This window comes from Nannospalax galili, unplaced genomic scaffold (genome assembly GCF_000622305.1).
Source record: "Nannospalax galili isolate Female #2095 unplaced genomic scaffold, S.galili_v1.0 scaffold286, whole genome shotgun sequence".
Lineage (NCBI taxonomy): Eukaryota > Metazoa > Chordata > Mammalia > Rodentia > Spalacidae > Nannospalax > Nannospalax galili.
Genome location: NW_008359442.1, coordinates 3523193 through 3527763, shown reverse-complemented (window position 1 = coordinate 3527763; position 4571 = coordinate 3523193). Strand labels below are relative to the sequence as shown.

The window sequence follows — 4571 nt, the reverse complement described above, 5'->3', positions numbered from 1 at the left end:
GAACTGATTGTATTTTGTTTCTGCTTGGATAATGTGATTCCAAATAAAACTAATCCAAGCAATTTAGAGTCCGGCCTATTCAAATGCCATGATTATTGTACTTATTGAAAGATTTTTAAATAATAAATTTATTGTATAAATTACAGTATATACCTAGCTAATGAAGAAATTGATAGATTGTTTAAATGAGAGACCATGTAAAATATATAAATGCTAGTGCCTGAAATCCTCTCAACAAATTTTTATGTGGCAGCAGTTCTCTGCCAGGCATTAAACCAGACAGTGGGCATGTAGTAAGTAAAGCCTCACTTGTGAGTTTCCGGCATCACTGTTAGCTCTGGAAATTCATTTGTGATAGGTCACTTCTTTCCCTGAACTTCTGTTTCTTCCTTCTCCATATGAGCGTGCTTACTAGCAGAATATCAGTCTCATGAGACAGCTGAGGATTCTTCTCTAAATTGAAGTAGTTCATGCTGAAGCACACTGTGCTAGCTCTCCCTTGTACCTAACTGTATATACAGATCTTAGTTCTGGACAGTTTTACAGCACATTATTTATTTTTAAAGAGAATAAAATGTTCATAAGCAGTGTTGTCATGTAGTCGATGACAAATTATTCAGTTCCTTTATTTTCCCCATTATCCTGTTGCATATATTTGTATATACCTATCTGAAAAAAAGGACAGAAAAGTGGTCTTAAAGGGCCAGGGATGTAGCTCAGAGGTAGAGCACTTTAGCATGTGTTCTAGCTTGTTTCGCCATTGCTGTGACAAAATACTCTGACCAGTACCAACTTGGGGAGGAAAGGGTTTATTTGGCTCACATCTCCCAGGGTCACAGTTCATCAGGGAGCCCAAGGTAGGAATTCAGGCCAGAATCCTGGAAGCAGGAGCCACAGGCTGTGGAGGAATGCTGCTTACTGGCTTGCTCCCCTGGCCCATGCTCAGCCTGCTTTCTTGTACAATAGAGAACAACCTGCCCAGCCAGGGATGGCACTGCCCCAGTGGGCTGGGCCCTCCCACATCACTCAGTAGGCCAGTCCAGTGGCAATAATTCCCCATCTACCCATGTGTGTCCAGTTGACAAGCTATCAGCACAGCATGTATGAGGCCCTGGATTCAAACTCCAGCACCAAAAGTAAATAAAAGCTGGGGATGGGACTCATGCTTTTATTCCCAGCACTGAGGAGATAAAGGCAGGAGGATTGGACTAGCCTGGTCTACACAGTGAGTTCTATACCAATCAGGACTACAGAGTGATAGGCTGTCTCAGAAAGCCAAAACAAAAGAGGCATGATATTCCTGAAAAACAGTATGTTTTTAATATTTTTCTTTTGTGTGATTAAGTCTATTGCCTGCATGTACATAAGTGCACCCATGTCATGCAATGCCCTTGGAGGCCAGAAGAGGGTGTTGGATGCCCATGGAACTGGAGTTGCATATGGTTATTGGCTACCATGTGGGTGCTGGAAATGAAACCCCAGCCTTCTCTGAGAAGAGCAGTTATTGCTCTAACTCCTGAGCCATCTCTACAGCCCCGGAAAACAGTATTTCTGATTAAGAAGACGAAAAAGGAATGCTAAGAAAAGGCTCATTGGACTGGAAAGATGGCTCAGTGGTTAAGAGCACTGCTACTCTCACAGATCCTGAGTTTGATGTCCAGCACCCACATGGCATCTGACAATCATCTGTAACTTCAGTTCCAGGGCATCCAACACCCTCTTCTGGCCTCCATGGGCACCAGGCTTGCACATGGTACATATACATACATGCAGGCAAAGCATTCATCACACATAAAATAAAAAAAATCTTTGAGGGGAAAAAAGCTTCTGGGAGGTGGACTCGGGATCAGAAAGAAAGTTCATTCTCTGCTACTTAGTGAGTTTGAGGCCAGTCTAGGCTACAGGAGACAATTGTCTTGAGAAGTAATTTTGAAAGCCTGGAACTAGTTTAGTAATAATGTACAAAGCACTAGGCTCATTCATTTGTTGTCACTCAGAGGGAAAAAAATCGCTGGAGGCTAAAGAGAGCTCAGTGACAGTATTTGCCTAGCATGCACAAGGTCATGGTTCAATCTCCAGCACAGCAAGAAGAAGAGAAAATGGTTAGTGGCTGGGCATAGTGGCTTAAGCCTATAATTCGCAGCACTTGGGAAGCTGAGGAGGAGGATTACCATGAGTTTGAGGCCAGCCTGGGCTGCTACACAGTGAATCCCAGGCCATCCTGGAAAGAGAATGAGACACTGTCTTGAAAAGAAAAAAAGCAAGCCAGTCCACTAAGAAAAGTTTAAGGACAAATTTAGAGTTCATAGATATTAGTAAGAAGCAGCACATAGAAAAAGCAGGCACTTTTCATTCAAACCTAGATCCATACCCTCTCTAATTGATTCTGAATAAAATGGGAAAAAACAAGTTTCAGTTCTCACATGGCACAGAATACCTCAGGTCACCAAAAATATGTACACTTTTTTCATACAAACCAGTTTCAACACTATTGGGTGTCCTACAGTTCAGTTCTGACACTACTTGGACTTGGCACCAGATATCTAGACTCAATCCCACTTCAGATGGCAGTTCTTAAGTCCTGAATTCCAGTACTTCCAAACAATCAGCTATAAATCAGGGTTCCTGGGACCTGTTGCTTGATCCCAAAGATTTGCTAGAATGACTCACAGAACTCATAAATACTGGTTTACCAGTTTGTAATAAATGACAAAACATTGGTACAGTCGGATGAAAAAGATGAATAAGGCAAGGAAGGTAGTGTGGGGGTGCAGGTCCCGCACCCTCACCTGTTGACATCCTCCCTATGCCTCTTGTGTCTATACCTGGGCACTCTTCAAATCTCAAGAGTTCAAATCAAAAGTTTATAGGGAGCTTACACACTCCCTCTTTCCAGGGTGGGGCTGAAAGTTCCAGCCATCCAATCACTTGATCTTTCACCAGTTACTTGTGAGGCTGTCTAGGGATTGTGCCCTAAGTAGCTCAGGTGTTGAGAGCAGGCTGTGCCTGCCCTACAGATCCTCCATATTGTGTAAAACTGTGGTTTTCAAGCTGTGCCTTGCCAAAAAACTATTTTACAAGCAGAATTTTGGCTCCATTTTGAGGAGAAACAAAGCCATGATGATTCTGAGGGTGTGGGCTTGTAAACCCCATCTGTCTGTCACTACCCACAAGGCACAGACCAATAAGATTACTAAAAAAGTATCATCCTATAATTTTTGTTTTTGTTTTTTTTTGGGGGGGGGGGTGTTGTTGATTTCATCCTATAAATTTAGAAAAAGTGGATTGATAACGTGCACATGACCATATTAAAATTGCATCATGAAAACCAGGCCCAAGAACTTAGTGTGTTCACACACCAGACTGAGGAAAGAGTTCACACACTAACCTGGATCCGATTAACACTGATACTGAGGAACCCACCAACCTGTCATCTGATTACCCTGTGTGTGCAATCAAAGAACCAAGTATAGAACTTCCAACTGTCCTCGGAACTTCAGCTCAGCTGAGTCCCCAGTGTTGACGTGGCCTGCTCGAATTTAAATTCAGCTGTCCACCATCTGCTGTCCTTCATCACTCTGGACCCAGCCCCACCCTTCACTCCTATGATTTCCTGTCTGATCTCTCACTTCCGTGGCTCATCTCAAACCTATGATTCTGTGTAGCAGTGCCTCCAGCAGCCCTCCAACAGTGTTTATCTGACATCACACACACACACACACACACACACACACACACACACCTTTGCACCCCCATCAGCCTTCTGCTTGCCTCTGATTAAGCCTCACTGAAACTCCTTGCTGTAGCCTCTATCCCTTTATAGCCATTCTGTAACCTACATACAAACATATACAGATATGTTTACTGTATGATGTGTAACATGGGATTTAAGAGAATATTAGTAGTTAGGACTGGAATAAAAGCCGATCGTGGTGGTACACACTTTTAGTCCGAGCAGAGAGAGGCAGGTGGAGATCTGAATTTGAGGCCAGGCTGGTCTACATAGAGAGTTTCAGGCCAGCTGGGGGCTACAGGGAGACCCTGTCTCAAAAAAAAAAAAAAAAGAAAGAAAGAAAAGGAATAAAAGGACCTATGTTAGCATCAGTCACCAAGGAATCAGTACTGCTTGGCAAATTGCTGCCAAAAAAACTGACATAGCTTATGAATTTATTGTTATTCAATTAATTCTGACATGGCGAAAAAACACGAACATGTTCATCTATGTTTCTGGCATGGGGTATTAATAGCAAAGCATATAAGCCAATGGTCTCCTTGTGAATAACAAAAGACATTCCTATCAGGAAATTCCCAGGGTTTTAGGAGCTCTGCTCAGAAACATAAGACAAAAAACAAATGTTCTGTATGATAGACACACACACACAAAACAGGGCCTATACTGAGTTCAATATCGTATAACTACTAATTCAACTGTGAACCTAGAAACTTACAGCCACTTGCGAAAGAGATGTACTCCTGCTCTGGAGTGTGTTACTGGATATGTTAAAGCTGTAATGAAATGCTTCTTCTAATCATGTAGTTATAAAAATTTTTTAAAAATAAATAAATAATGG

The 4571-nt window shown here is 42.2% G+C and overlaps 1 protein-coding gene across 1 annotated transcript in view; it reads left to right on the top strand.

The window, feature by feature from the left end:
- Erlec1 (endoplasmic reticulum lectin 1) overlaps positions 1-589 on the top strand; it is a gene marked incomplete in the record, with an annotated part of 34851 nt that extends 34262 nt beyond the window's left edge. Inside the window, 1 exon segment of the mRNA XM_008823018.3 lies at positions 1-589.
- Between the last annotated feature and the right edge of the window lie 3982 nt (positions 590-4571).